Source organism: Gymnodraco acuticeps, unplaced genomic scaffold (assembly GCF_902827175.1).
Source record: "Gymnodraco acuticeps unplaced genomic scaffold, fGymAcu1.1, whole genome shotgun sequence".
NCBI lineage: Eukaryota > Metazoa > Chordata > Actinopteri > Perciformes > Bathydraconidae > Gymnodraco > Gymnodraco acuticeps.
Window position 1 is genome coordinate 8,278 of NW_022991091.1, and position 23,314 is coordinate 31,591.

Sequence of the window (23,314 nt, forward strand, 5' to 3'; positions counted from 1 at the left end):
AGCATTAGCTGATGCTGAGCCCGAAACGTTTTTTTGGGAGCTGATCGAGTTGGATGGAACAACGGCTGATGACATCACAAAGGCGTTAATGGAGTGTCTTGGAAGAGATTTTAACGAGGACTTTTTAGGTCAGTGTTTCGTTTCTTTTGCATGTGATGGGTCTTCAGTCATGCTAGGGAAGAGAACAGGCGTTGCTACCCAGTTGTGTAGTAAATTCCCAAGCCTGTTTGTGTGGCACTGCTCCAATCATCGTCTAGAGCTGGCAGTTGGGGATGTGGTCAAGGAGGTCTCAGGGCTCAATCATTTCCAGATATTTTTTGACAAACTCTATTCCTTGTTCCATGCCTCCCCCAAAAATCAGAGGCAGTTAGCGCAGTGTGCGCAAGCAGTCGGACAGCGTCTCCTGGTGATAGGGCGTGTTTTGTCCAGCCGCTGGGTGGCTTCAAGTGAAAGGAGCATCAGAGCAGTCTGGGAAAACTACCGAGTGCTTCATGATCACTTCACAAATGCTGCAAACGACACGAGCAGGGATTCCAGAGACAGAGCAAAGTACAAAGGCCTGGATGATGTGCTCACATCTGCAACGTTTGTCAGCAATCTGGGACTGATGTACGATGCGCTCACAGAGCTCAGCGACCTCTCTCGGCAACTCCAAAAAAGAGAGATGACACTGCCTACAGCAGATAGGCTCTTAACTCGAGAAATACGAGTTTTTGAATCCATGGTCACCATGCCTGGCCCACACATGACTACAGTTCATACAGCTCTAGCTGAGAAGTCCTTCAAGGGTGTTGCCCTGCGTGAGAATGGCAGGCTTGTACAGATTCATGCAGGTCAGTTTTTCCGCAGTATGGTAGAGAATCTGAGACACAGAATGACTTCCACAACCTCCTCTCATGTCAGCACAAGAGAAATCCCATTACATGGCCGGGAGGCCCGGGACAATCAGCTAATCCAGGACATGAAAGTTATCCATCCTGGAAGTTGGCCTGAAGAGGAGTTAGACGTACAGTATGGGGACGTAGAGGTGCTACGTTTGTGCGAAGTGCTGAAAGTGGACACAAGAGAGACTGTTCAGGGCTTTCGCGAATACAAGGAAACCAGGGCATCCCGTACACCTGCTGCCATGGAGCCTCTACTGAAAGCAGTCCGAACCATCGCTGTCTCCACTAGTGAGTGTGAGCGGGCATTCAGCTGCATGAACGATATCCTTACTGCAAAAAGGAATGCTCTCTCTGTCAGCCGACTGTCCAGCCTGGTTTTCATTAAATGTAATGGACCATCACTAGGACAGTTCAATCCGGAACAGTATGTGAGGTCCTGGCTGGCAAAGGGAAGGAGAAGTGCTGATGAAAGAGCCTGTCCAGCTCCAGCCCCTGATACTGATGTCCCCAAGGCCTTCTGGAGCCTTTTCTAACAATGTGAAGTATATTGCAAAGCAGCTCACCCAGTGAGAAGACTTTTGGCATAATGTGCCGATTTGTACAGATCCTGGAGATAGAAGGACTTCAGACCAACCAGGGAGTTATCTGATCAGCTTGGTGTTCAATGTAACTCTTTACCATGGCTCAGACTTTGTTACTTGCAGTTACAGTTTCTCATTTTAGATTGTGCAAATTTTGCATTTTTTTTACATGATCTTTGTTCATGCTCTTTATCATTTTTCTGAGTTGGAAAGTTAGATTGCATCATAGTTTACTTTATACATATTTGTATTCTTCAGTGGTGAAGTATATTGCAAAGCAGCTCAGCCATGTGAGAAGACTTTTGGCACTTTTTCGTTTTTCGTTTTCTGAGTTGGAAAGTTAGATTGCATTCAAAATGTACAGAAATACTTAATTTTGTTAAAGCTTTTTATAAAAAATGCTTCTGACCAGAGCTTTGTTTCCTTGTCATTAATGTTGAACACCACCAGAGGGGCTCTCACCTGAAAGGTCTCTGCTTCATGTGTCTTCAGCAGAAGATCTAGACTTTGATTGCTATATTTTCAGTTAATATTGACCTTACTGAGCTTTAGCCATATCCGCTGCCTATCATAAAAAATGTTAAGTACAGTGAACCTTTCTAAAATATACAGTAGTAAAGAGACAAACCCACCAGCATTATAGTAGCCAAATTCTTGTTTGTGGGCTGTATATATAAAATTGACTTGAAAAAGTTGCTGATTTTAGAGTACTGTCACCTTTTTCATTCCAATTCAAGCACTGGCTGTGCCCTTCAAAAGGCCGGCGTGATAATCCAAGATTAGTGTGTTTGTGTGTGTGCACAGAGCGGGCTATTTGTCCCTATGAATATGGGTATAAAGAGAGTTTGCTTGTGTGTGAATACACACACAGTGTGTATCAGCATTCCGCAAATCTTCACATTTTTTTATTTGAGAACAAACTCGTGTTTTTATAATTTACTCATTGCTTACTTGATTTATTGTCTGTATTGACTTGTAGGACATGACTTTATGAAGTGATTGTGTCTGCCTTTGTAGGTGCCTTTGTCTGTAAATGCGTCATACTTGAAGTTGTTATTTTGAAACGAGGCTCAGTAAATAACACCAACAGCTCTTGGTTTTTTGTATTTCTCTCTCTCATATTTTTGCATACATTTCTAAATATATGTTTTCTTTCTTTCTTAGCAGCAGGGTTAATTTCTTATGCAAACATCATCTGTAAACAGAAACTGTCCTGAGTCAGAGAGACTGTGTATATTCAACAGGGTATCCGAGCGTGTCCAAGATATGGAAATATCTAATGTGCTGTAATCAATCTTAAAGTGGACTTATCATGCTATATTTGAATAATATATTGTAGGGCCATACCTATATAAAACATGCCTGCGAAGTTTTTTTTTCAAAATACCAAACAGATCATGCATTTTAGCCATGCCTCATTTCGCTCTATTTGCTCTTTTTTAGCCCTGTTTTTGCAAGGGCTGAATCTGAGAAGTCTTCTTCGCTGCTTTTGTGGCAGCCTAGAGCGCCACCTACAGGCCTGGCATATGCACTACAGCGTCTCCAGCGCTTTCAAACGGCAATGGTCGTGGCTGTCTCCTCCTGATAGGTGGAGAGTTGCCCATATAGGCGGAGCTCCTCGTTTCTGACGTCAGAGATATTTCAAATCTGTATCAGTCTGTATCAGATCCGTTACAGCCCCGTTTTTAGAGATTTGGGTATGGAGGAAAAGAGAGAGGGTTGTGTTTTCTGACACTTGGTGAGTTCCCTGACACACCGGGGACACATATTCATGTATAAAAGACGTATAAAAGTGCATTTTGCATGATAGGTCCCCTTTAAAGTAAAAGACTGTTTGGTTGATATTTGGTTTCCTATTTCTTGTCAGAAAATGTTTTATATACCAGGATTATATTTTATTCAATAGTACTTGGATGCCTGCTATGATTTCAAAACAGCTATTTTGATAATGTTGCTCTTTCTTTACCATCAGGCATCCCTTTTATTTGATATCTTATACATAATTGATGGTATAATTAATTGTACTATGAAAGTACTTTAAAGTCTTTGAAACCAGGGTTCTGCTTCAAGGGATAAATAGTTGTCAACAACTCTTTTCATTTGAAGAACCCTTGGTGGTAGTACGTATTATAAGATGAAAGAACACAGCTATGAGAAAGAAAAAAGGCCATAGGCCAATCCTTGTTGTTTTATTAAAAGCCTCTAAGGACTTGTCAGATATCATATTAATCTTTGCGTCCTCTTCCTTTCAGGTGGGAGGGATGAGCAGGAGGGTCTGGCGGCCGTCAGAAGGATCTGTGAAGAATACAAAGAGGCCAAAGGTAACATTACAAACACATGCACAAACACACACGTGAACATGCAGTTGTGTACCTCCTTTTGTGTGCCAGTGTTTGAGGATAAAGGGCACAGCTGCAGCGGTGTGTCCCTCAGGCTTGTTTGCACAGTTCTTACTTGGCGCACACACATAATTGCACACTTGCAGGTATTCACACTCATACACAGACACACAGATCTCCCTCGCTGGCTGTCCAATGTAAGCAGTGTTGTTGAGGAAGAGGTGGATGGGGGGGAGAAAGGCTATGAGACAACGACGAGGGGAAATAAGTCAGGCGAAATGTGAGAGAGGCGGGGTAGAGGTGGACCTTGAAGGAGGCAAAGGGGTGGAGGGGAACATGACAGATGGGCAAATAGAGGAAAATAAGACGGGGCGGGGAGAAAGACGAGGTGGGGTGAAAATGGAGGTGCATGGGAGTCAACGGTGATGAGAGGAGACAAACGATAGCATCCAAGAGATTTATTAATCCATTGACTAACACTTACAGTGTTCTCTATAACTCCATGTTGAGAAATTGCTCGGTCTGACCTTCACAGCATCATAAATTCCACCATAGCCTCATGGCTTATGAGACACGTAAGTTATTCTTCACTTTACCAAACAGCCTTGAGTCTTTATCACCTTCCAAGGCTTGTCAGTAGGCAGAGGTGTCAAGTGTTCACACATTCATTACTCAAGAAGGAGAAGTACAGATACAGAGTCTTGTGAAAGTGGAAGTACTGCTTCAACTTCTTTTATCGAGTACAGGCTCTGAAATGTACTCCGAATGTCAAAGTAACACTTTTTTTTCTCCCATCCATTGAAGTTAAAATCTGAAATGATGTTGGGAGGCCATGTCATGCAAATATATATATTAAAAAAGTAACAAGCCTTTTTTTATCGAAACATTATTACAGATATTTGTTTAAAAAGAATATGAGATCAAAGTAAAAAGTTGTCAGAGGAAACAAATACTCAAGTATTTTGGAAATGTAGTTCAAAAGTACAATAACAGAGTATTTGTAGTTTGTTTTGTAATGTTTACTCAGGGGATGTTCAAAGATTTGTAATAATAGAACATTTTTTATGTACAGTATATGAATTTTGCTATGCTTTAACATACTTTTATATATCTCCTTTTTTGAAGAGTATACCAATGTTATCAGACATATTTGTAGGAATGGTGTCTTGAGATTTAGTTCTATAATGGACCTCTTACACAGAGCTGGGAGAGCAGCACACTGCTTTACACAATTGTGTTCTCATGTATTTGTAAACAAGTTCTTTGTTTCATTGACGCACATTGTTCTTTGCCGATTCAGAAACAAGTCAAATCCAGACCTCATTATAACAACAGCATTTAATAAGATAAAGATAATCTCATCACATTTTAAGCTTAAATGTACCACTGAAGATTGTCCTCTTATCTATTTAATACTGTATACTGTTTAATTGAAACCATGTCTGTGATGTTAAACTGCACTGAGTAAAACACTGATCATCAGATAATAGCAAACCTGTGGTAACTGTGTTTGTCAGCTCTTCATAAGTGCTCCCCGGTGGAGGTGGTTACAGGTCATTGTGAATCCTTCACTTGGAAACAAGCAGTGTTTCTGCTGCTTGGCCTTCAGTGGAGAGCCGCAGAGAGCTGGCTGGTCGCTGTGTGTGTAAGTGTGTCAGGTACTGATACAGCGGCCATGTAGCTGGTGTCATTGAAGTCTATCTCCCTGGACGAGGCCGTGGTGGAATTGATTACTTATTTTGTAATTGGCAGGCACTGAGGCATAGGGGACAAGGGAGGTTCTGTAGCCAGATGCTTGTGCACTGAATGTGTTGGTGTGTGTGTGTGTGTGTTTGAATGAGACTGTAATGGATTCTCATTAGTATGTCAGGCAGGCGCTTTAAACATCTCCGTCCTGACGCCCTTTGGCATCCTTCCTATTCTTTGCTCATTTGTCTGTTAGGAGAAACAGTAGACAGCTCCTGATAAATATGTCACCTGCAGAGGTGGGTTTCAAACTGGAGACCTGGGGAAAACTGTAAGGGTCCTTTAAAGGACATCTGGGTGTCACCAATGACAAAAAAATGTATTTCACTAGGAGGCTTTTTGATATACTTTATAGAATATAAAAGATAGTATTAATTGGAGTGACTTTGAACACTAATAAAGGAATGTTTGTATGCCTTTAAGTTGTTTTAATGAGCTTTTATTATACCAAGAATATGACTGTGTATATAATAATATAAACAGGTTTTTATGAACTTATAATAACATTTATTTCAAAGTGTATAAGCATAAGTGTAAGAATAATTGAAATTGCAGCAAAGATCCGAGGGGTTTAGCGTCATCTACTTTTTTTTCATTCTCAATTTAAACGTGTATGGTGTTTTTATATTTATAATGTATTACACACAGCCTGTGGTAAAAAGGTCCTCAAGCTGGGAAACCCTGAGGACAATCCTGTAGAAATATGCTAATGACTTTAGACTGCATGTGGGCTTCAGTCAGTGAGGCTTAAAGCACGCACGCACGCACGCACGCACGCACGCACGCACGCACGCACGCACACACACACACACACACACACACACACACAGGGTATTTCTGTATTTTTTGCCAAAGGCAGCGCTATCTGTCCACTAACTTTAGTCACGGTGCACTTGAAAGTAACACTTTGTGCCTCAAACCATGGGCCTACATTAACAGTGTAAAGCATGGTAACGTGTGTGTGTGTGTCTGTCTGTTTGTGTGTCTCGCTTTGGTAACCCAGCTGCTCCCTCCCTACAAAAATGTTATTTTACCTAAGCTCTTTCACCCCAATTAACACAATTTTGAGTCGCCTTTGAACCAATCACTTCTTAGTTCAAAGATAGTAAAAGACTGCCGTTATTAGATCATGTTTATTTGTTTTTGTGCAAATTTAAACCATGGCAGTGCATTCGTGAAAAGCTGTGGTGTTGCAAATGTTTGGTTTATTTTTAGGTGTGTTTATTTGTATAATTGCTATATTATTTGTCCATGTAAGACATCCTTACAGTATATCCAGATGTAGATGTAAAGCTGTATTGACTGTATCATCACTTTAACACCACAGGGCGCCAGTCAGCCTCCTCTCTTCATATTAGCTGAAAGAAAAAGTCTTATGAGGAGCTTCCACTGGCACGATGCCCAGACTCTTAGATATCACTGTGTTGTTTAGCAGAAAGTTCAAAGTGAAACTATGTATACTCCCTTGACACCTCGTAAGAAATTGTTTCAGAGGGGGACAGTCTATTTATCCAGCATCATAGTAAGGTTAGAAGCTCTAGCAAGATGGGATCCAGGGGAATTACAACCAGCGGTGAAAACATGACTTGACAATCATCTTTTGCCGTGGGTGTTTTCAGCGAAAAAATATCAAATTGAAACTAAACACATTTCACAACCTTGTTTTTCCTCTCCAAAAATGCATTGCACGTCGTGGTGCTTACAGTCAATTGTAAAGCATGTATGAGTAATGCAGTAATGCGCCATTGGAACCGATGCATTGCAATATCAGATTTAGTTATAATCCTTCTTAATCATACTTTATGATGTCACAATGATGAACGTTAATCCCAGGTTGAAAAAGGGGACTTTATAGTTAGAGTAGTAGGCAGTCCTCCCTTATCATTATTTTTTTAGGTAATTTAGGTGAAGAGGGTGCAGAATGAAGGCCAGAAATTAAACTCTTGCACTATGAGTATGAGATGTGGGCCTTAGCTGTCTTACAATATAATTAGTTCAGCATGAGCTCGAAGGATGAGGGTATTTGTAAAAGTAGGAGTGCAGCAGAGCATGTAAAGGTTAGCTTTTACAGAGTCTACTGTATGTGGAAGTCTAGGTGGAAGAACGAACTATTGCACCAAGCTAGAAGAAATGGGATTAACTACTGAAAAATGTTTTTCATTTGACAGTCTGAACTGCCATGCATCTGTTCAAATAATTAGTTTGAATAGACTCAACTATGAAACTGTTAAGTAACATGTTTTTTTATGAAATCTGAATAAACTTCCATCCGCAGTCCCGTCACATACAACATGACATTTATAAAGATAGCAAAAATAAATACATGATATGCAAAAAGAGCAAGAGCAGCATACACAAGTATTTACCACATGGCAGTACAATATAGCAGCAACGACATATAAAGTGCAAGAGAAGATACAAGAGCTACATAAAGTTCAAGAGGAGATACCCCTGTGTTAAAGTGCATTTAGCGGTGATTGCACGTCTGGTTGTTTCTCAACCATTCTTTGAGTTGACCTTTAAAACTATTGAGGGGACAATCCTGTATCTCAGTTGGGAGGCTATTCCACAATGAGCTGCCTTTAATGGAGAGGACATTTTGTCCAAAAGTGGTCCGTCTGCGGTGGACTTCACAGTCTCCTCTGGCTTCTCACCTAGTGCAGCGTCCAATGTGTTTTTTGTGGATGAATTCCCCTAAGGGAGGGGGGGCCAGTAAAAAATTGTCAAAACTCAAGAAATTGTGTTTTTCAAGGATGGTACAGTTGTGGTATGAATGTGGCTTTCTGTCAAACACCTTGATAGCTCTCTTGTAGCTGTTCTATGGGCTTCAGGTTTGTGGCACAAGCAAACGACTAGTTTGTCAAACAGTATTCAATGTGGGATAGAATCATACAGTGGAGGTATGACTTTGCAGCATTGACAGTTAAGAAAGGTCTAATTTGTTTAAAATGTTGCAAGTTGAATTTAATGGTATTGGATACTTTCTTAAAAGTCAAGTTCGAGTCCAATATGACTCCAAGATACTTGAAGTGGGAGACTAGTTCTATTTCTGCTCCGTTTAAAAATACTTTGGATCCTTCTATTTTGACTGGTCGTTTACTGAACATCATGCATACTGTTTTGTTTACGTTTAACTGTAAGCAAATGTTGTTCAGCCAGTGTTGAACCTTGTCCAAAGCATTTGAGAGACAAGATGAGATTATTTCACTCTTTTTCCTTTGTATAAAGATGACCGCATCATCGGCATACATTTGCACATTCAACTCAGGACATACATTAGGCAAGTCATAATGTACAGTGAAAACAGTAATGGTCCAAGAATGGAACCTTGTGGAACCCCAACAGGGTTGACAAAACACACTGTTTTCTGTTCGATAAGTAAGATTTGAGCCAATGTATTGAAACGGCCGAAATAATTTAAATACGTCAGCTTTGTAAGGAGCACTTGGTGGTCAACAGTGTCAAAAGCCTTCCTGAGATCAAGGAAGACGGCACTTACATATGGGCTTGTGTCCAACATACTTTTAACCTTTTCCACAAATACATAGTTAGCTGTCTCAGTGGAGTGTTGAGCACGAAAACCAAACTGCATTGGGTGGAGTGGAGCGAAACCTTTGTCTAAATGTTTGGTGATTAATTGGACATCATTGCCTTATCCCCAGATTTAAAGATCGGTGTCACCGTGGCCACCTTCCAGGATGATGGAACTTCCCTCGTGCTGATAGATGGATTCACTAGCATAGTAATTGGTTTTATTATAACGTTGGTGTCGAAATCATCTGCATCCCTAGCCTTAGAACCTTTTAACCCTAAGATTATATGTTCTACTTCAGCCTCTGTGATTTCCTCCAGGTCAAAAGGGGGTGTGTATCCACAGTCGGGCTAGGTGAGACCTCAGATGGCGGGAAGAGCTTTGTAATGTCCAAAGCACTATTTAAGAAATACTCATTTAGAGAGCTGGCCAACACTGCAGGGTCTTTTATCAGGGCATCATTGATTTTTAATTCTAGAACATTATTTTCCTGTTTTGTTTGTTTACCTAATAGTTTTATTTAAGGTTTGCCAAACTTTTTACCGTTACCTTTCGCACCTTCAATTATATTGATGAAAAGTTAGCTTTGGCCTGTCTTATTGTTTGTGTTACCTTGTTACGAGCATGAGTGCATTTCTGTCTATCAGTGGATAGTCCGGATTTCAAGCTCTGCTTCAATAGTTGGTCTCTAGATTTCATGAGATTCCTGCACTGTAGATTCAGCCAGGGAAGATGATGTTCCTTCCTGTCCCTAAGGCACCCTCTCCTTGAGAAGGAAGACATTGTATCATTCATTTTAGATATAACAGATCACTGTTTTCACCAATGTCTTCAGAGGAGAGTGTCCCCCCAATCAATCATTTTCACTGCATCCATAAAACGTTGTTGCAGGTTTTTGGGGATGAAGCGAGAACCGAAGGCAGGGGTTTTAGGTGTGGCCATGAACCTTTTTTTTTGAGTTTCCTGGTAAAAAAATAAGATTATGGTCAGAAAGACCAGTCAGGAAGTTGTAGGTTTTAACTATTCTGTCAGCTTTGTTTGTAAATAATAAATCTATCATAGTCTTGGAGGTTTTGGTTATTCTAGTCGGTTGATCCATTAGTTGTATTAAGTTGTGTTTATCCGTGATCCGTTTTAAGTTCTTTCTATTTTGTTTGTCATTCCAGTTGATGTTAAAGTCTCCTAAATAATTAGATCTTTGTTGGAGTCACAGGAATTCAGCATGAGTTTTACCTGGTCATAGAAATCCACCTTAGCGGTGGGTTGTCGATATAGGCAAATCATGGTGAGGGACATTTCCTCAGATAGTTGATTTCCACACCAACACAATCAAATCAATATTAGCTGGGAGTGCAATCTCCCAAGTAAAGGTATGCCTCACATAAAGCAACACACCCCTTCCTTTTCCCTTCAGTCTGTCCTTCCTAAACACATTATATCCTGACATAGATACAAGAGTGGATGGTGACGACTGTTTTAGCCAAGATTCCGATATTCCCAAACAATCAATATTGGACTCAAGGAGGAGATGTTCTAGCTGTTCATGTTTATTGCAGATGCTGCGGAAAATGTCCACTGAATAGTCCCTTCGGCTTGCACCGAGGATCCCACACTATTTTGGCTTGATTGGTTGAAACTTTTTTGTGCAACAGTGTTTTTTAAATACTGGATTTCTAGGTTTTACCTCGGTGCCATTGTAGACAGTGGAACAGTCAAAGCTAGCTGATGGTTTATATGGATCTCTGCCGCTAGGCTGCTAGCCATCGGCGCGGACCCGCAGTCCTTCAATGGTGTGGATGTTGGTCCAGCTGCTAGGCCAGCAGCCACCGGCGCGAGCCCACAGAGATCCTCCGGCACTTCTTTTGAATAGTTGTTCACAAGCTCTAAGCCGGAGTTAGACATCACTACTCTCCCATGAAACCATCCTTTGACTTCTGCCCCCCTCAAGACCTCTGCATTCATAAATAATTAGAAATGGTAACAAGTGCTTCTAAAACTGCATGAGTGTGTCTCTAAAGGTAGTTCCTGTCGTTCAATTGAACATAATTCCCCTGTTATAAAAACACAAACAAATCAGAGGTCGAGTGAAGAAGCTGAGCTCTATAGAAGATCACGGTGTCGTACATGAGGGCTCGTGGCAGCAAGCCTCCACCGGATCGATGGCATTTCACCCCCAGTGAGCTTTGTAGATATGACTGGCCTGTCTGAAAGGGCCGGGTCCCGAGGGAGCCCACTCAACAGGACAGGAGGGGACTGACAGGCTGGGCACACTTATACACACACACACACATCCACTTTTTCTTGCAGACATATGTTAGCCAAATGCACACACACTCACTGAGGCATATTTCTGTTTAAGTTTATTCAAACGGATATAATTGCTTTCTCTGATACTGTTGTTCTTTTATTTTCCTTTCTCACTCTCTTACACACAAACACAAACACACACAGGCACACACACACACACACACACACACACACACACACACACACACACACACACACACACACACACACACACACACACTCTCTCTCTCTCTAGGGGGAGGTGAGTGGCGTGGCGTAGAGATAAGGCTGCTATCAGACCTTCATCAGGAATGGATGCACTCTCATCCGTCAGGGTGGCTTTTTCCTATATGTGCTCCATCAACGCGCTTTCCTCCGTCCCTTCCTGTCTTTGTCCATTATGTTTGACCTTACAGGATGAACAAATGTATAGGGAGGGACGATGTATACTTTTCCTGATGATTGAAGTACATGGTCCTTCTTTCTGTGTAATGGCAGTGTGCTATAGTTTTAGTTCCTCGTTTCTTCCCCGCATTTTTCTATTCATTTTAATAATGTATCAAATATTCAAAAAGGTCCTTCATAACCAAGAGGAAACGAGTATATTTACATATTTGTATGGCGTTCATTCAGATTTTCCATGCATTTTGAGTGTTTGGGCAGGATTTAAAGCAATTACTGTTTGAAAAATGTGAACGATTCTGAAGCTTCTTGCATATTGAGGCATACATGTCACATAGATATAGAACATTACTCCTTTCATCCAGTTAAATTAAAAAGTAAAACAGGGAAGAATTGAAACAACCTCACTCAATAGCAGTCTTGAACTATTGAAAAGGAAACCTTATTTCAGTTATTTGTACTCTTGATGTCGACGCACGCACTTATATTACTTTTATTTTGATGAGAGGTTTTGGGGTTCGCTGCAAACCGATGCCAATTTCCCATTCAAAGTTTCAAAAGGACAAGCAGTATTTTAAAGATCCAATCATTTGTTTTCCTAGCAAATATCTGGAAATGAAAATTAAAGGCTGTAATTTGCACACAGAGGACGTGGAGTGGCAATTTAAAGCCTTCTTGATGAGATGAGATTTCAATTTGCTTTTTAAGATTAGGAGTGACTGTGCAGTCCTGTGGAATTGGGAAGGTCATTCACCATCAGCGAGCCTGCAGGGGAAAGACAGATGAACATCTTCCAATTCATCTCACGCGTTATTTATTGCAACAGTAAATAAAGGAGGACTAAAATAAGAAGGGATACAAAGCTCCAGAGCTGTACAGAAAGTAAGAGTAAACACTGAATCAGAAATGTTGGAATTGAATCTTCAAAACACTGCAATCAACTGAGAGAAGATTTCTTTACTTTCTCTGACATTGACAAACATGGAGTAAAACCATTACATGACTGACATGAGCGACAAACAACATTTACAGCAATCCCTTATCATGTATTGGCTAATTAAAGGGGTCATTTCATTGCTGTCATATGGCTCTGCAGGTAATAAAATATCTTGCCTCTTTTTATCGTGCCAAGTAGAGGTCCTCACAAAAAGTATTTGTCAATTTTCTTTAAGTATACTCAGCCTTTACAAAGTCATTTCCTCTGCACACAGCATACCACTTAAGCACACTAAATCACTTTCACACTTTGATGATAGCAGCTCCTGTGCCTCGCCGTCTTTACCTGTGTCTTATCACACATTAGACCTGATAGAACGGTGTGTTGAGCTTTGATGGAGCTCAGGAGGAAGTATTAGGTTTGAAATAATGTGCTGTAGCAACAGAAGCGTAGCGCTGCCAGTATTGTACTTTAAGAACCCACCGAGCCTGCTGTAATAGATGATTAAAAACACTCTTTGATGTCTTACATCCAAAACTGCTTGAAGAAATAATCTGTTCACAATGGCTCTCATGTGTGTCCATCTGTGTGTGGTATGTGTGGTCCAACCCAGTGGAGTTCACCAAAACTGGCACCTAGCGTCGTTGCAGTCCTGTCCGTCAATTTGTCCAGAGCTTCAAGGAGCGGGACCTGCCGCTAAACATCCTGGTCAATAATGGTGAGTGATGGAGATGTCATGTTCTTTTCCGTGTCGGCTGCATGCTGCATATGCAGTAGTTCATCTAGTATTCATGAGGAAAGTAAAAATCCTCTCACAGCAGCGGTGGGAATTAAGAGGTTTTTTGCCAGGGTTGGCTTCATCAATCAGAGCAACCCTTTTAGGTCTGATATTTGCCCACAGCCCCTCTCATATGAGCTTCAATGTCATTGATAACACCTACCATAACTTCCTCTGTGTTAGCAACTGCACGTCATTTATTAGAGACTACTACTGTGCTCTAAAAGCTTGTGTGTGTTTGTGTGTGTAGCGGGGGTCAGTGCTGCTTCCCGAAGGCCGTACTGAGGATGGATTTGAGGCAGCACTTTGGCGTGAATTACCTAGGCCACTTCCTGTTGACCTGGCTGCTCCTGGATACACTGAAGGATTCTGGGAAATGTGGTTACTTCTCACGAGTGGTCATGTCTGCTCCTCTGCCCACCGCATTGGGCGAGATTAGACTAAATGATTTAAAATAGCTGGTAAGCTCAACAAACACACTTGCCCACATTTAGCAATCACAACTTTATTAAATGATATAATACAAAGCTTGCATTCACAAAAAGGTGATTTTTAAAGAACATTTAAACAATGTTTAAAAGGAAATTCCAGTTTATTTAAACTGAAATCATATTTCGGTACTTTTTGATAAGACCTGGAAGTTTGGGCAACATCTGTCAGATGATCACACAAGATGTCAACAAAATCCAAATAAACACAAATATGTGCTATACCGGAATTAACCCATACTGCACTTATAAAAAGGCTGTGTAAAAAAACTCCAGTCTTGTCTCAGATGTGTTTTAGTCCTGAGGACTCATAGAGTTCTTTATACATTTCCACTGAGAACCACAGTTTACTAGCATTGTATACTTGTTATATAAAAACTGAGGCACTTTTAATGGTACAGTCTGGATCGTGTTTTTTGTTTCCTTTCTTTTAGAGCCAGAGTTATTCAGCCCATGCTGCTTATTGCCACAGTAAGCTGGCCCAGCTGTGGTTTAGTTCCACACCTCCACCAGGAGCTGCAGTGCGGAGGTTTCCCACTGAGTTCCTGTGCTGTGGACCCTGGCATGGTGGACACTGCTCTCTATCGCCACCTGTGGACACCCCTCTGCCTGGCACAGAGCACTATTGCTCGGCTGCTTTTCAGGGTAAAACACTGTCCGTATACTCATCTGCTATTCACACGTGATTTATGTCATTCTACATTTATCAATATATTTTTTTACCCCAGTAAGTTTACTCTCCCACAAGTACAAACCGGGTATTTTTTCTACTTCACCACTGAGTGGTCTTCTCCCAACCCCAAATACTTTGCCTCTAACTCTTGATTAAGATTCAGTTACTTACTGTAAATGGTTACTTTAAAATGTATTATCTAAGTGTGTTCAGTCACAATCTGAGAAACATTGCAAGTTATTTCTTCTGCTGTGGTAAACGGCACTTCAAATATCTTTGCAGTTTTAAAACAAAAATCAAGAGCTTGTAGCCAGAAGCGTTTTAAGTGTTCCTTTGAAAACTGCTCATTCCTCTCCTTTATCTTTCAAGTCAAATACTTGAGATCTCTTTACCAAAGTGTGAAACTGCGTCACAGTTTAAGTTTGTTCAAGGGTGTACCACAGTGACCCAAAACAACAAACTCGTTGCAGACGTTCTTCAGGATGAAACACAGAACGCTCATGCATGCGCACATGCATACACGCACAGCCTTTCAAAATCACTGAACATGGAAGTGCTAATAAAAACCAAGCCAGGCTGTTCACTGTGTTATATTTTAAAACATTTCGTGCATAGCTTAAAGCGCTGGCCGCAGGATGCCGTTAATGTCCCTGGGATTTAATGAAAGGAGACGTGTGTGCGTGGTCGAGCCAAAAATGGCAATTGTCACAGGCATTTGCCTCCGAGAACAACCTCTGGGTTGGTTCTGCCCCACATACGCAAACACATTAATCAAACAAAACTCATGCATGTAATCATTACTACCGCACATAACACACAAACAGTGATTTCTCCTGTTACGACACCTTTTAATCCAGAGCCGTTACATTTTGGTACATGCAGAGCCAAAGGCTAGAAAGATATATAGGAAGAGGAATAAAAAGAAGAAAATAAAGCGCAATGCTCTCATGTATTGTGATGCTCTTAGAAAGTCGATGAAACCAGCAGCACCTATAGGCAGCGAGCTGCAGTCATTATTCGGAGGAAGAAGTCATTCTAATCACTAAGATAGCTAGGAAAATGCAATATCCTTGGCAAAGTAAAGCAGTAAAGTCAGATACAATAGATGACTAAGTACACTGAAACCTGATTCCTTTGTTTTAAATAATGTCCAGGAACAGACAATAGACAGTCACAGGCAGGCTTGGAATTTCGTCATTTTAGGGGCAAGGCCATTTGGCCTTCCCGTTCAACATTTTTTCAAGGGCACAAAGGCCACATGACCGGGCCACAGAAAGGCCGTTTGGGGTTCAATTACGCTGGTCAATCAACATGACTGAAAAGTGTAGCACTAACGTCAACACCAGTCGTTTTACAAATGGCTGAATAGCAATAGTGTTTCTTTAACGTATACGTTAAGTTCAGCCATAAACCACATAAGTCAGTCATGTATTATATCAAAACCGCTTAGCAAGAAAAATACTAGATTCAAAGGTGACAGCTATCTGTTAGCTTGTAGAAGCAACACTAGATGTAGACCCCTTGAAGGGAAGACGTTAGCGCTATCCAAACTAGCTAGCTATCGCTAGTTTTCATGACAAAATGTAACGAGTCGACTTTAAATAGGCTAATACAATGGTAATTACCTATCAATAGTACTTTCTATAAACACGTAAATGTTAAGTCCTTTCAAATACTACCACATACTTCAGTTAAATCATATCAAAACAGCTTGGTCCGCTTGCTTACCTGTGCTTGTCTTGCTCCCGCGGCTGAGGAGGAGGCTGTCGGGCCCCTACAGGCATTTCTGACGGAACAATCACAGCAGAGCAATCGCTCTGATCCACAGGGCACAGGCATCGCCCGGGACTATCCTACTGCGCGCACTAATATGACTTTACTAGCGTTGTTTACACTGGAACTTTTGACAGGGGCACCAAGGCCACTTTGGCCGTGAATTGCATTTTTTTTCACAGGGCATCACGGCCAAAGTGCGGGGCAACGACGGCCATGGCCGTCGTGGCCGTCGTGAAATTCCCACCCTGGTCACAGGGTGGTTGAGGCAAAGAGGGGTGTCAAGGTGGGGACCCCTCTGTCACCATTAGAGCCTTAATGTCTGTGAAATCGATATTACATCCTCAAGAGTTTCAGCTACTTGTTCCATTGATATCAAATCCAAATCATTTGAACAAGTTAGAGACACAGCTGCCGCCAACATTTTGATTAACGGTCGACAGGCTCTACCTCCTGAGCCAGAGCTTAACCGGCCTCAGAAGTTGGCATCTTGTCAGATATACTTTTTTATCAGTTCATTCAATTCAATTATATTGCCATCAGAAACCAATTGACACCGTTTATTTTTCTGCTGCCAAACCCTATTAAAAATCTATTTCAGCTATGAATAGAGGGTTCTCCCATTCGACATGAAGGCAGGGATGAGTTAGTAATAGACAGTTGCTATGTCCGCTTAAAGCCTTTAGCTTTGGCACATGAATAGAGACTTTGGGAAATAAAAAAAACATGGATGCTGAATTGATGCTGTTGTTGACACTATAGTATAAATCAATTTATCTTCATGAATTAAAAAGGAAACCACGCTCAATACTTATCTCAAACACTTTAAACTTGAAACATTTACATAAAATGATAAGAACAACTACACATAAACTGGTCTATGAAGAAATGTATACAAAGTAATAGCCCTGTAAGCGAAACCAGACGTATGGTTTACTCAAGAAAAAAACTTCATCTACACAATAACTAGGACAGTGAGTTTTGCAACAATCAGACATAATCAGCAATGAAATGAGTGGCTTGTTGCTATGGAAATAAAAAATGTCTTTACACAAAGAAACTTTCCTTTTCCACGCTTAAAGCTCTCTAAGTGAACAGAGAGCAACATGAATAATGAAGAACAAGTTGTGTTTGCCTGTATCGTTAATTGTACTGAAACATAAAGCCGTGCAAGCAAAATAATAATTCATTTAAAAGAACATTTAATATGTATGTTTTTGAAATATTGTGGAGTACTACAACACACACACACACACACACACACACACACACACACACACACACACACACTGGCATTGGTTTACACACAAAGTATTCTTGTTTACTGTTGATGCTTGCTGGAAGTGATCTCTGCTCTGGAACCTGCTCCTGGTCTTACAGCTGACACTGAGATCATTGTTAAAGTGGCATCAACATGAGATACTCACACAAACCATGCCGACACACACACACACACACCACACACACACACACACACACACACATACCACACACACACACACACACACACACACACGACACACACACCCTGAGTCTCCTTTACACTGACGCTAACATCCAGTGACATCAGCCCTCCTCTGGCATTCACACACAGACTGAGACACGATATTAGTTTTTTGCAGTTATGACTTGATGTTGAACTTGTCATTCTGAAGTCCCTCCTATTCCTTTTGAAGTTTATGCTTTTGGATTTGGATTTTATAATTAAAAACACATTAATGTGTGTGTGTGTGTGTTTGTTTGTTTTCCTCAGACTCCCGCAGAAGGCGCCACCACTGTGCTGTTTGCCGCGCTGTCACCGGCCCTGGAGGGGGGAGAATGTGGAGGAGGCTACTGGGCCAATGGACACAGGGAGATGACAACACCCACGTCCTTTGACCCCCAGTTGCAGCTAAGCCTATGGGAAACCAGCGTCCAGTTGCTGGGCCTGCAGTAGCAGTGGACAAAAGGACTAACTGGGCTAAACCTGAAAGAAAACATCAGATTGGCTTTAAGACACTCGGGCAAACTTGCCATCATCTCCCTATTTCTCAGTGTTTCCATCCGCACCTCACATCAAGGTGTTCGTAGCGATTTATGTTGACAATCTGACAATCCACCGCTGGACTGTGATTGTTTATTAGGGGAGGAAAATATGTCTTTTTTTATTTAGACAAGCCAAAGAAGGGCTACAGGGAATGAAAGACGTTTTGAGGAGAATAAGAATAGGATTATATCATTATAGGATTCACAGATACTGGGCAGCTGCTCAGATTGGCCTTTAGTCAAGTTTATTTCCTGATCATAAATAGAAAAAAACCTGATGTCAGGCCGGAGAAATAATTCAATAGTATCATGTTCAAAAACATACAATGACAGCTGCCTCACTCTGCCTTAATGTCTGGCTTTCAGTAAAGATCTTCATTGACCCTCAGTGAACTAAATACTGTTTCACAGGCTTCTAAAAACCGAACAAATAAACATCTTAGCAAACATTAAGATGCATTTCGGGCAAATTATTCAATTGAAAAGCTGAATTTTACCATTGTGTACTGGCTCCACACATTCATGCACCACGACAATGAACTGAAATCTGAATCCGCCTTGTGCTGGCAGAGGAACGTGATTAGTTTGCATTCACACATCGCAATGAACATCTCACCATCATTTGGTTTGACTGGGAGCCCTTTGTGTTTGGTTCATTCGCTGCTTTTACAAGTTAATGCTGAATCATCATGCTAACTGCTGGTAAGCTGTGTTTTTGGTGAAATATGCTTTCCTCATGAAGATGCTGGGAAAACGTGATCATGATAATCCATTGAAAGACATTCCCACTTACTGATCAGGGGATTTAGGAAGACAAAAGAAAGGGATCGGATGTAAAAGTAGGACTACATTTGGAATAATTTCCTGGTGTTGACATTGAATTGATGCAAGGATTTCCAGCATGGTTTGTTTTTTCCTGCACAGAAAGCAAACCGTAATGATGGGGACCAAACCGCACTTCACTCTGTCCCCATTTTCCTTTTGTGCTCTGTGTTAATCGCTTTTACTGTGTCCGTGGTGTGTGTGTGTGTGTGTGTGGTGTGTGGTGTGTGTGTGTGTGTGTGTGTGTGTGTGTGTGTGTGTGTGTGTGTGTGTGTGTGTGTGTGTGTGTGTGTGTGTGTGTGTGGTGTTTGTTCACATGAGTTAGGACTTAACTCCTGCTCTAGACTCAGTTCATGTTGATGGATAGCACAACAATGGCCATTCCTGGAGGAACTGCGACGGGAAGTGGAGAGGGAGGGAAAGCACTTTTTTTTCCTCCAGTATTCAAGCTATGATTGGTTCCTCATTGCTGCCACTTCCTCATTTGGCGATGCTCCCAGTGCATTATGGGTTTGAGATTTCCCAGCGGTGAGAGGCAAACTCCATCTGCTGAGCTGGCTTATTTAAACAAGCACATTGCAAACAATCACGTCTGTTACTCATGCAGGAACATACTCACACACACGTACACACACACACTGCGCCATAATGCCATCTCCACTGTGATAAACCATTTTAGCTGTGAAGATGAAAAGTTTGATCTGAAATGAACAAGTTTTGGCTACAAATCCTGCCCCAACATGCCATCCCATTGCTGTGTGTGTATATTGTTGCTTTGAATACTGCCACTGAGCATCCAGTAATTGTTAATATCTGCCGTATGTGAAGCAATAGTATCACTGTGGAAGCTGATTCAGCCAGTAGCACAGAGACAGGCATTCACACAAGTAAAACAAACCCAAAAGTGTGAACGTGTAAATATAAAAAATACCAGCTTCAAGTTATCCATAATATCAGGAATTCAAAATGTCTTCTGTCTACATGTAGAGAGAAAATGTTCATTGAAGCAGTGGCTGTTGATGCGTTTCCGAATGGTTAAATTGAAAGCTATATTGTCCCCAATGTAACCCACAGATAGAAACTAATGGTGTGTTCAAGCTCTCCTCGTCAAATCATGTAAAGTTTAGAGCTATGACGTTTAACATCAACATGACGAACAGCAGGTAAACAGTGGACCAGGTTATAAGTTAATGTATCCATGATACTTCCATTTATCTGTGATGCCCTGTGATTAACACGTCCATGCTGCAAATAGTGGAGTTCATGCATGCCTTCCATTATTTACAACCAAGTGTTGGTGCAATCCATGTGATATGATGACCAGCGATAGATCACCTCACTTCAACGTCTGGTAAATATATCATGATCACATGACTTAATGAGTTGACAAAGATCGCCTGAATGCACTGCTGAGCAGTCGACTAGCACATAAAGAATTATTGCAAACCCCAGAAATATGAAGTTACCATAGAACTAAACTGCAATTTTAAAGACAAGCACATACTGTATTGTCTTCCGTAATAGCTTTTGTTGGCGTATCACATTGCAAATGTACAAGTTGGGAGCTACATAAATAAATCTGAAAATTCCGATATGACATGAAAGCAGCATAAATCCAGGAAAATACATCACAGTTTAAGATTTTCTTCAATCACATAATAACTTAAATGTTTTCAATCAAGCCAGGTTTCAGTAATTTCACCTAAAACCCATCAGGTTGAAATTGTGAATAATGCCTTTTATAACTGCTCAAAAACAAACAGTTAATCGCCTCAGTGCTTCCTTGTTTGACTGTGTGCTTCCCCGAGGTTTCTGACTAAACAACAGAATAACAAAACGACAAAACAAAGACTTGCTTAAACAAAGCCTTCCCTTCACATAAATGAAAACACTACTACTCTGCAGTGCTCATTTCAAAAGTACAAGGCCACAGTCAAAGAACTACTGTGTTTCTCACAGTCCAGCCGCTACAGCAGATGTTCTAAAACCTGACTGTCTTTCTTACCTGAGCACAAGGTTTTCCAAAGACGAGGCGAGGGGGATCGTGAGGGTCTGATTTGGGTTTCTTGTTGTAGAAGAGGACTGCTAAATTATCGTTATATTACCATGATCCTGAAGCGTTCTACACAGTCAACTTTCTGAACTTGAATTGAGAATATAGAAAAAGAGCAAAAAGGCTCAAGTAACTGTCTATGATATTGTCTGTGTGTGATTTACTCTATTTCGAAGCTGCTGGACGTTGATCAGTGGAGCTATATGTAGACTGAAAATGTTCTAATAGCCATTTTACTGTCTGACCTGGGATTACATTTATATTAAATGTTTCAGTCCCAAGATCTGCAAATGTGTATATGTATAGAAAGAAAGACATAATATAAAGATGTATACAGGGGGAAACCAGATGGACTGAGTCCTTATACTGGTACTAGTCCTAGTTATTTAAAAAAACCATGCTGACATTTATCTATCCTTTCACCTTTATCGCCATATCCCCTTATAACATGTTCTCCTTTGGTGCTATAGTGCAACCTTTTCACCAGAGTCCCTACGGGCTGCATATAGAGGAGTCCAGCGTAAACACTCAGTCCATCTAACCCCCTGAGGATGTATGAAATGTGCAAGATGTTTGATTTTTTATTATTAATTTGTTGTTGTTGAAATACACATCTTATTGCTTTTGCTGTGCCTAAAAAGAAAATCTCCCTCATAAATGTGTAACCGTGAATTTTACATGTAGAAATGAGCTTGTAGGATCTGTGATTATCGTCTTGTCCTGTGTATTGCCGTATTCTCTTTTTGGAGTGATGGGTTTGTGTGTGTGTTTGTGTGCATGCGTGCGTGAGTGAGTGTGTATGTGTGTGTCTAGATGAGTTCATGTTTTTTGTCAATGGTTGTGACATTCCAGCAGCAGCAGCCACCACCTTTTCTATTATCCAAAGCCTCTCAATAAACATATCATTGTGCCATTCTTGCTCTCTGTCCTTTACTGTTTGAGAGAGAAACTGTCAGACTGATGACACGCAGCGTGAGACAGCCAGCCTCCAGCGCAGTCTGATCTTTACAGATATTCTCAGATCAGCCCTGGAAACTTTCTCACACATTTACTTACCGGGTCACATTGCAGTGTGTCCTATATTAAATATAACATATTGTGCAGTCAAGTTTTCAACACCAGTACTGGCAAAATCAATTTGTGTTCAGCTGTCAATTTGTTATTTGACCATCTGTTGTCAATAACATTGAACTTTAAAGACTTAAACGTCCTTTTTGTAGATGATTCCAGCTGCCACATCAGTTCATCTTCATAAGCCAACAAATACATTCAACTTAATGTGCATGACAAAAGTAATTTAATGTGAAATGTATCTTAAAGTGGCACTATTATGCTTTTTTGGGATTACTTTCCTGTAGTGTGTAATATAGTTTCTTGTGCATGTAAATGGTCTGCAAAGGCTAAAATCCCCCAAAATCCCCTCCAATGCCTCGATTGGACTCCTTTGTTTACTTCTATGACATAGTGACATGACTATGAAACCCTTGCGCTTCTATTGGCAAGCGCTCCTACACATTGTTTGTGATAGGCTAAGGGGCGGCACATCTAAGCAATTGACCAATAACAACAGAGCCAACAAGCTAACCAATCAGAGCAGACTGTGCTCTCGTTTCAAACAGAGGGTGAAATAAGGTGCTGAATTACAGGCAGTATGAGAAAAATAAAGCATGTAAACATGTCACGGTAAAAAATGAGCATAATAGGGCCCCTTTAATATTTTTGAAGCAGTTATTTAAATTTTCATTTCCTTATCACAAGCACATATCTTTTTAAATTAAAGCATGATTTAACGTTTTCTTTTCCATTGCAATTGTGCAATGTTTTGAAGGAGCTGAAGAAGGTGTTCTTGTTTTCATGCATGGTGCTTATAAGAGAGACGAGAGTGTTTAACATGCCTGCTCAGACTTCAACTGAGGATCATATTTCGGAAAGGAAAATGAAAAGCCAAACAAAGAATCCCTCTCCTTTGCTCCCCACTAAATATATTCATAAACC

The 23,314-nt window shown here is 40.9% G+C and overlaps 1 pseudogene; it reads left to right on the plus strand.

Annotated features, from left to right (window-relative positions):
• The first annotated feature begins 3,717 nt into the window (after positions 1–3,717).
• On the plus strand, positions 3,718–22,237 carry LOC117560073 (annotated as a pseudogene).
• The last annotated feature ends 1,077 nt before the right edge of the window (positions 22,238–23,314 follow it).